This window comes from Petromyzon marinus, unplaced genomic scaffold (genome assembly GCF_048934315.1).
Source record: "Petromyzon marinus isolate PM22_M1 ecotype Great Lakes invasive population unplaced genomic scaffold, UKy_Petmar_22M1.pri1.0 PM_G_Scaffold_43, whole genome shotgun sequence".
NCBI classification, from domain to species: Eukaryota; Metazoa; Chordata; class Hyperoartia; order Petromyzontiformes; family Petromyzontidae; genus Petromyzon; species Petromyzon marinus.
In genome coordinates, this window is record NW_027422995.1 from 987,498 (window position 1) to 997,705 (window position 10,208).

At 48.8% G+C, this 10,208-nt stretch overlaps 1 long non-coding RNA gene across 2 annotated transcripts; it reads left to right on the top strand.

Moving 5' to 3' along the window:
• The first annotated feature begins 314 nt into the window (after positions 1–314).
• Positions 315–4,214, top strand: LOC142917146 (uncharacterized). Of its 2 annotated transcripts, none has more exons than XR_012936883.1 (4): positions 315–528; positions 672–749; positions 1,135–1,227; positions 2,259–4,214. It is a non-coding gene; the product is annotated as an uncharacterized LOC142917146 (long non-coding RNA). The 2 variants fall into 2 exon arrangements; XR_012936882.1 differs by lacking the exon at positions 2,259–4,214 and adding an exon at positions 1,909–2,249 and having other exon boundaries at positions 316–528.
• Positions 4,215–10,208: the final 5,994 nt, after the last annotated feature.

Consider the following 10,208-nt stretch of genomic DNA (forward strand, 5'->3'; position numbering starts at 1 on the left):
CCGGTTTTTCCCCCTCCGCATTCCGAAACGCCACGCGTTTAGAGTATTTTGCCCTGAATGTCCACTTGATATCAGCCCACCATTTATGGGCCAAGGTCTCTTCTTAAAAAAGAGCTATGTAGCACGGTGGTGTGCTTCCCGTGGCAACATTAAACATTGGTTAGTTTTATTAGTATATATATTTTTAAAGTGATTTGTTTTACTCTTCCTGTAACTCTGCACTCACGCCGTGTTTTTGTTTTGTGTTTGTTGTCATGTTCTGACCCAGTGCCACAGCTGGACATCTGTGACAAAAAGAGCTTCGTAGCGCTTTGGATTCCTCCTCTTGCAGTCTAAATAAATATCATTCCCACTGCTCCTCCTACTCCCTCCCCTTCACCCCTCCTAGCCAAGTGAAGGAAGCTGCCAGGCCGACCATCTGCCACCTCCCCCCAATGGAGACTTTCTCCACCACCACCCGTTTAGTGGCCTTGCTGGTCGTTGTGCTGGGCGACCGTCGTCACAACCCCTTCGCCCTGCCCCTTGACCGTGAGTAGCAAACAGCGCCGCTACCACACTTGAGACGATGCCCCCTCTCAACGCTACTCCCACTAAAGGCCATCGACTAAACTCGACTCTTTTGACTTCACCAGGCAATGCCCACTGAGCTTCGTGGCGCTTTTTTTTTTCAGAAGCGCTCCGGCTCTTGCAAATGATGGCTTCAACGAAGCACTTCGACGTTCAAGCGGGGTCGAGTACTCGAAACACTTGTAGGTATCTGTGTGACACACACACTACACACACTACTCACACACAGAGACCCACAGACTTCTCACACAGAGACCCACACACTACTCACTCAGAGACCCACACACTACTCACACACAGAGACCCACAGACTACTCACACAGAGACCCACACACTACTCACACAGAGACCCACAGACTACTCACACAGAGACCCACACACTACTCACAGAGAGACACACACACTACTCACACAGAGACCCACACACTACTCACACAGAGACCCACACACTACTCACAGAGAGACACACACACTACTCACACAGAGACCCACACACTACTCACACAGAGACCCACACACTACTCACACAGAGACCCTACTAACACTCTGCTGTATTTTCGCCCACAGCTGCGGTTATCATCTCTGGCCACGTACGGTACCAAAGAAGCTCACATCAGGTGTATGCAGCAAAGCAGCAACCTCCGGACACACGACGGAAAGGTGCACGGTTGCGACATCACACACACACATACACATGTACAGGGCCCAGTTGAGTACGCAGTTTGTTAAGGTGCAGCACTGCAAGTACTTGCTCGTGCCCCTGTTGGCGGAAGGAGGAATAGGAGGAGGAGGGAGGAGGAGGATGAGGAGGGGGAGGAGGAAGGGGAGGAGGAGGAGGAGGAGGGGGAGGAGGATGAGGAGGAGGAGGGGGAGGAGGATGAGGAGGATGAGGAGGAGGGGGAGGAGGGGGAGGAGGATGAGGAGGAGGGGGAGGAGGGGGAGGAGGAGGAGGAGGGGGAGGAGGATGAGGGGGAGGATGAGGAGGAGGATGAGGAGGACGAGGAGGAGGAGGGGGAGGAGGATAAGGAGGAGGTCCTTCACTGCACAGAGCGCTGTAGGGAGCTCCCCTCTAGGCAGGGCACGTTGGACCCCACTCCTCCGCCACGCCAGCCAAACCTCTTGAAGTGTCCCACACTTCACCCCACCACGTGCCACCCGCCTAGACGGGAAGCACCGCGGTGAGCTCACTCCCACCGCCGGGCGGACAACAACGGAGTTGTCGCTCACGACCCGCGACCCCAGCGTGACCCCCCCCACGTCGACCCCCGGGGGCCGGGCCGGCGTCCCCTCGTTAGGAAAACTAAAACTGCGAAAAACTTTGTTTTTGTGTTTGACCGGCAGGTAAGGGCCCCACCGAGCTACGTGGCGCTTTTTCACCGGCGACCGGGCCGTCGCCGTCGTCAGCGGGCGCGGACATTTTTTTGTTTTGCGGCCCAAACGCTTTGAAACGCGCGACGTCGATTCTGAGTGCGGCGCGGGGGGAGAGACGCCCGGAAGGACCCGGAGGGAGAAATCCACGCGACCGCCACGGTGACGAGAGGCCAACGCGAGAAACAACCACTGCGAGCCGCAGAACCTTGCAGGCGAGAGGGAGAGAGAGAGGGTTCTGAAAATCGATTTTTTTATATTTTTAAAAAACCCACTTTGTGCGAATCGCCTTCTATGACCCCCCCCCCCTCCACGACTCGTAGGGGGGGACGCGGCAGCCCCCCGACGACAGCCTCACACAGCCAGCGCCCCGCAGATGCTGTCGGAGCCAGACAGGATGTACAGAGCGAGAGAGGGAGAGGCGGTGTACATGGAGTGCTCGGTGTTGGTGTGGCCGCCCGCCACCATCCTGTGGTGAGACCGAACGCCGCGCCTGAGTGTCCGTCCCTCTCCGCCTCTCCTCTCGCTCTCCGCTCGCTGGAGACTCTTTTTGTTTATTTCACCGCCTGATGCCCACCGAGCCGTGCAGCTGTTTTTCAGAAGCTATCCGGCCATGTCGCAAACGACGGCCCTGACGACGCGCCTCGAAGCTCCCTGTCGCGAGGGCTGTACGTGCCCTGAACTTCTTTCGCACCCTACATGGCCAACCGTGCTAATCAGAGGTACGGGTGCTGGGTCTGTTTTGTGAATGCCGCCAGTGGGTTTGCATGGCTGGCCACGTACGGAGCGAAAGAAGTTCAACATAGAACACTCCCATAGACTTCAATGTTAAAGGCTCCCATAGACTTCAATGTTAAAGGCTCCCATAGACTTCAATGTTAAAGGCTCCCATAGACTTCTAGAATCAGAATCAGAATCAGAAAGGGTTTTATTCGCCATGTAAGTTCACACCGACACGGAATTTACTTTGGCAGGATGGTGCATACATTCAACATATAGGAATCTAAAATCTTAAATAAGTTTTAAACAAGTCTTACTATAATAAGGGTTAAAAGTCTAACACTAAGGGGCTGAAGTATATAAAATTAAATAAATATCGAATATAAAATAGCTTTAAGATATAATTTAAAAATACAAATAGGGAAACATAGTTAATATCAGCAACGTGTCGTTATGTAGATCAAATGTTAAAAACAGTGTTAGCCCTTGGCCTTGTTTAACAGGCCAGCAGCAGATGGGAAGAAACTGTTTTTATGGCGTGAGGTTTTGGTCCTGATGGACCGAAGCCTTCTGCCGGAGGGGAGTAGCTGAAACAGAGAGTGTCCAGGGTGGGAGAAATCGGCCATAATCTTCCTCGCTCGCCTCATAGACCTTGTCGTGTGCAGGTCCTCGAGGGTCGGTAGATTGCAGGCAATTACCTTCTCAGCAGTGTGAATGATACGCTGCAGTCTGCTCTTGTCCTTGGCAGTGGCAGCAGCGTACCAGACGGTTATGGAGGAGGTGAGGATGGATTCAATGATCGCTGTATAGAATTGCACCATCATTGTCTTTGGCAGGTTGAATTTCTTCAGCTGCCGTAGAAAGTACATCCTCTGTTGAGCTTTCTTGGTGAGGGAGCTGATGTTCAATTCCCACTTGAGGTCCCGGGAGAGAATAGTGCCCAGGAAGCGGAAGGACTCTACAATTTTTACTGGGGAGTCTAACAGGGTGATGGGGGTGAGTGGTGCTGTATTCTTCCTGAAGTCCACAACCATCTCAACTGTCTTTAGGGCATTTAGCTCTAAGTTGTTCTGGCTACACCAGGTCACCAGATTGTCAGCTTCCCACCTATAGTCAGACTCATCCCCACCAGAGATCAGCCCAATGAGGGTGGTGTCATCCGCAAACTTCAATAGTTTGACGGACAGATGATTGGAGGTGCAGCTGTTGGTATACAGGGAGAAGAGCAGAGGGGAAAGGACGCAGCCCTGAGGAGTTCCGGTGCTGATGGACCTGGAGCCAGAGACTTGTGTTCCCAGCTTAACGCACTGCTTCCTGTCAGACAGGAAGTCTGTGATCCATTTACAGGTGGTGTATGGCACGTTCAGCTGGAAGAGCTTGTCCTGAAGCAGGGCAGGGATGATGGTGTTGAAGGCAGAGCTGAAGTCCACAAACAGGATCCTGGCGTAGGATGCTGGGGCGTCCAGATGCTGTAGGGTGAAGTGGAGGGCCATGTTAACTGCATCGTCCACAGACCTGTTGGCTCTGTAGGCAAACTGAAGGGGGTCCAGGAGAGGGTCTGTGATGGCTTTGAGGTGTGCCAGGACCAGGCGCTCAAAAGACTTCATTACCACAGATGTAAGGGCGACCGGTCTGTAATCATTTAGTCCTGTTGGCCTTAGCTTTTTGGGCACAGGGATGATGGTGGAGGACTTGAGACAGGCTGGTACATGGCATGTCTCCAGGGAGGTGTTAAAGATGTTGGTGAACACCGGAGACAGCTGGTCAGCGCAGTGCCTGAGGGTGGCTGGAGAGACAGAGTCCGGCCCGGCTGCTTTGCGTGGATTCTGCCTCTTGAAAAGTCTATTAACTTCTTCCTCCTGAAAGGAGATAGTCGTCTCTGTAGTATTGGTGGGGGATGGGGCCTCTTGGGTTGGAAGGGGTGGTTCAGGACAGTCCAATTGTCTTTCAAATCTACAGTAGAACTCGTTCAGGTCGTTGGCTAGGCGGGAGTCGTTAGTGGTGTGGGGGGCTCTGGGTTTGTAGTTGGTGATCTGCCTGAGCCCTCTCCAGACAGAAGCAGCGTCGTTTGTAGAGAACTGGTGTTTTAGTCTCTCTGAGTACAGTCGTTTAGCCTCTCTCACCGCTTTGCTAAACCTGTTCTTCGACTCCTTGAATCTGTCTCTATCTCCACTCCTAAACGCTTCCTCCTTCTCCAACCTCAACCTTCTGAGCTTTGCTGAGAACCAGGGCTTATTGTTGTTAAAGTTCACCCTGGTACGTGTTGGGATACAGCAGTCCTCACAGAAGCTGATGTAGGACGTCACAGCCTCTGTGAGTTCATCCAGACTATTGGTAGCAGTCGTGAACATATCCCAGTCAGTACAGTCTAAGCACGCCCGCAAATCTTCCACAGCCTCACTGGTCCACTGTTTAGATGTCCTCACAGCAGGTTTACAGAGTTTTAGTTTCTGCCTGTATGCAGGAATCAGGTGGACCATGGCATGGTCAGAGTGTCCTAGTGCTGCTCGGGGGACGGCATGGTAGGCTCTACTGACTGTAGTGTAGCAGTGATCCAGAGTGTTCCCTTCTCTGGTTGGGCATTTAATGAATTGTATGTATTTGGGGAGTTCGTGGCTGAGATTACCTTTGTTAAAGTCGCCAAGTACGATAACCAACGAATCTGGATTTGCTCGCTCCACACTCAGAATCTGATCGGCGAGCATGCGTTGGGCTTCTTTAACCTGAGGACAAGGCGGCAAATAAACTCCGACCAAAATGAGCGACGCGAACTCGCGAGGCGAGTAAAACGGTTTACAGGTTATAAAAATTGATTCAAGGAGTGGAGAACAATGTTGCAGAATCACTGTGACATCTACACACCAGCCACTGTTAATGTAAAAACAAATACCACCGCCTTTCGTCTTGCCGGAGAGTGCTATGTCACGATCCGATCTTACAAGATGGAATCCTGCTAGTTGTAGCGAAGTGTCCGGAATCAAATCACACAGCCATGTTTCCGTGAAGCACAATGCAGAAGCTGAAAGAAAGTCTTTGTTTTTTACCATCAGTAGCTGAAGTTCATCCATTTTGTTGTACAGTGAACGTACGTTGGAGAGGAAAAAGCTCGGAAGCACTGTTCGGATCCCGCGTCTGCGTAGCCGTACTAGAGCCCCCGACCGTTTACCCCTTGGGCGGCGTTTCGTTGCTTGAGCAAAGCCTAGCGCGGCATTGACTAGAATGCCTACTAATTCTGCCGCTGGAAGCAGAAAAGTAGGAATTAAATCCACAGGAGTTGTTTCCCTGATATTTAAAAGTTCGTCTCTTGTTAGAGAACTCCGAAAATCTTGGCAAAACACTGAATTGACAGACAAAACAAGACAAAACAGGGCGCACCGACCGGCTGAGGCTACCATCATCAGCGCCATCTTCGCACCAGCACGGGTGTGCTGAACAGCAGGACTCTCTCACCAGCACTGGTGTGTTGAACAGTAGGCCCCTCTCACCAGCATGGGAGTGGTGAACAGCAGGCCCCTCTCACCAACACGGGTGTGATGAACAGTAGGCCTCTCTCACCAGCATGGGAGTGAACAGCAGGCCCCTCTCACCAACACGGGGGTGATGAACAGCATGCCCCTCACACCAGCACGGGTGTGATGAATAGTAGGCCTCTCTCACCAGCACGGGTGTGATGAACAGCAGGCCCCTCTCACCAGCACGGGTGTGTTGAACAGCAGGCCCCTCTCACCAGCACGGGTGTGTTGAACAGCAGGCCCCTCTCACCAGCACGGGTGTGTTGAACAGCAGGCCCCTCTCACCAGCACGGATGTGCTGAACAGTAGGCCCCTCTCACCAGCACGGGTCTGTTGAACAGCAGGCCCCTCTCACCAGCACGGGTGTGCTGAACAGTAGGCCCCTCAACACGGGTGTGCTGAACAGCAGGCCTCTCTCACCAACACGGGTGTGCTGAACAGTAGGCCCCTCAACAGCAGGCCCCTCTCACCAGCACGGGTGTGCTGAACAGCAGGCCCCTCAACACGGGTGTGCTGAACAGCAGGCCTCTCTCACCAGCACCGGTGTGCTGAACAGCAGGCCCCTCTCACCAACACGGATGTGATGAACAGCAGGCCCCTCTCACCAGCACGGGTGTGCTGAACAGCAGGCCCCTCAACACGTGTGAGCTGAACAGCAGGCCTCTCTCACCAGCACGGGTGTGCTGAACAGCAGGCCCCTCTCACCAGCACGGGTGTGCTGAAAAGCAGGCCCCTCTCACCAGCACGGGTGTGTTGAACAGCAGGAGCAAGGGTGTGCTGAACAGCAGGCCCCTCAACACGGGTGTACTGAACAGCAGGCCTCTCTCACCAGCACGGGTGTGATGAACAGCAGGCCCCAAAACAGCAGGCCTCTCTCACCAGCACGGGTGTGATGAACAGCAGGCCTCTCTCACCAGCACGAGTGTGTTGAACAGCAAGCCCCTCTCAAGACAAAACAAGACAAAACTGGACAAAACAGGGCACACCAACCGGCCGAGGCTGCCATCATCGGCGCCATCTTCAATGTTAAAGGCTCCCATAGTCTTCAATATTAAAGGCTCCCATAGACTTCAATGTTGAAGACTCCCATAGACTTCAATGTTAAAGACTCCAATAGACTTCAATGTTAAAGGCTCCCATAGACTTCAATGTTAAAGGCTCCCATAGACTTCAATGTTAAAGGCTCCCATAGACTTCAATGTTAAAGGCTCCCATAGACTTCAATGTTAAAGGCTCCCATAGACTTCAGTGTTAAAGGCTCCCATAGACTTCAATGTTAAAGGCTCCCATAGACTTCAATGTTAAAGGCTCCCATAGACTTCAATGTTAAAGGCTCCCACAGACTTCAATGTTAAAGGCTCCCATAGACTTCAATGTTAAAGGCTCCCACAGACTTCAATGTTACAGGCTCAAATAGACTTCAATATTAAAGGCTCCCATAGACTTCAATGTTAAAAGTTCCCATAGACGTCAATGTTACAGGCTTCCATAGACTTCAATGTTAAAGGCTCCCATAGACTTCAATGTTAAAGGCTCCCACAGACTTCAATGTTAAAGGCTCCCACAGACTTCAATGTTAAAGGCACCCATAGACTTCAATGTTAAAGGCTCCCATAGACTTCACTGTTAAAGGCTCCCATAGACTTCAATGTTAAAGGCTCCCATAGACCTCAATATTAAAGGCTCCCATAGACTTCAATGTTAAAGGCTCCCATAGACTTCAATGCTAAAGGCTCCCATAGACTTCAATGTTAAAGGCTCCCATAGAACAAGGATTTATATCTACTGCATTAACCACAATACCTGCAGTCAAAATGCAAAAATAAAACATACTATGATAATATATGATGATGCATTGTCCTTGAAACTGATTGGTCCACACCAAGGGACGGCTTTCTTTTGAGCCTTTTGGCGTCATCTGGTCGAGCACCAATTGGGTCGAGGCTTCAATGCCACATATTTATTATCATAGTATGTTTTTTCGTTTGCATTTTGACTGCAGGTATTGTGGTTAATGCAGACATGAATCCTTGCTAAAAAGGCTTCAGTTTTGTTGCCAGAAAAAAAGAGGAAAAACCCTATTATTATATTTTGGTACTGGCAAAGGAGGTCTAATGATGAACAAAACATCAATGAAGCAATCTGATCTCATCTTGAACGGCTACTGTTGGCCTGCAGCCCGCCAAGTAACGCACTTGTGTAACGTATCTCGACAATAAAATGACTGGTCACTGTCGACTTCCAATGGAGCTTGGCTCTTTAACTTATCAGCCGTCTTTTCATTTGTGGGTGTGTCATTAACTTTGATAATTGATTCTTGTCAACACCACTGGGTACAAAGTTAATAAGTAACAATTTTTTAAAACAAAAATTAAACAGAAAAAACCGCAACACACACGCACATTTCATTCCGAGATCTATAGAAATGTATAAAGTAACCTGTTGCAGAATTTGCCACTTGCTGGTTTTATCCACCAATTTATTATGAGAACCCTGTCTATATCTCAGATACAAATTCAGTGTAATGACAGTTCATTGGCTGATTGATATGAAAATAGGTTTTCCCATTTTTTTTCTGGCAACAAAACAGGTCACATTTAAAGCTGAACTTTGAGCTGAAATCCTTCAGAATGTGAGATGTTTTTATCTTCCATTATTTTCATACTTATTGTGTATATTGAGCATCACTTTGTGAGAAGCCAAAAAATGTAAACTGGCCACCATCAGCAACGTGGAATTCCAGGCTACAGATACAGGGTGGTCCAAATGTCTCATGTCTCCTCTAAAGCTTAATATTGTAATAGGAGGCTTTATTTAAAACGCAACATTTAATATGCAAATATGTTCGGGGTCAATTAATTTTGGGAGTCACAAGACATCAGGACCACTCTGCACAGCACGAGTTCAGGATCTACAATGGGAATAGGGTGCCACCCAGCGTTGCTTCAATAGGGTCGCAGCGAGGGTTGGAGTTTAACAAGAAGGAAAGATTTACATTATGAGACCTCCTTTGTCAGTAACAAGATATAGTAATAGGTTTTACCCAATCAAATTCAAGGACAGTGCATATTTTTATGAGAGTTGTCGCTTTTGTTTGCATTTTGACTGCTTATGTTGTGGTTATTGCAAACATGATGCCTTGAATAAAGGTGTCAGTTTTTGTGCCAGTTAAAAGGGTAAAACCTATTACTATAACAAGGAAAGACATTTGCCCTCCCCTACCCCCCAAAGACTGGGTACAGTCTGTGAAGTTAAACCTGCAATTCCTACAGTATGAAATATTTCTTCATACATCATTCCACTGTACATCGTCAATTAATCGTGGAGCGTTAATCCACAAACTGCACATCTTCTAAGACTCGACAAAGCAGGCTGTAACCAAAATTGATTTGTGGGTCCATCGTAGTGAAGCGAATTTGACAGAATCACTGGTGCCGATTAGACACGGGGACATTGACAAGAACAAACGCATTGATGCATCGCTCAAATTTTTTAATGAAATGAAAACATCGATTTTACACGAACAGATTCAGAATAAAAAGATCAAAAACATTCAATGAACGATTTACAGGAGACAGCAAAGTGATTGTTCAGAAGTAAAGTTAATTATCGTAAATAACGAATGATAAAATAGCCAACCGTCTAATAATTAATCGGAAGGATGTGGTTGCAGGGTCAATACAAACGGACATTACTTTTAAAAATATATAGTTAAAAAACATTATAAATGCCTTTACATTAAAAAAAACATCACAATGGCACAAGGCTGTTGTAGAAGGATCAACAATCAGCCGAAATCGTAAGGTTCCCCATCCCTTAGTTACTGATCCGTGGCCAAGATAGGTTGCATGGATTAAATCCTGTAATCTCGCCTGGATAAAATAATAATAATGAATGATTGTGACTTGTCTGTGTACTGCTGTAATGTGAGCTCTACTGTAATATTGTATTTGTACTGATGCGTTCTGATCTCGAAAATAAAAATTTTCCAAAGTGAGCATTTAGACGGTGCTCATCTCCAGTTTAAGAGCTCTGAGCCAC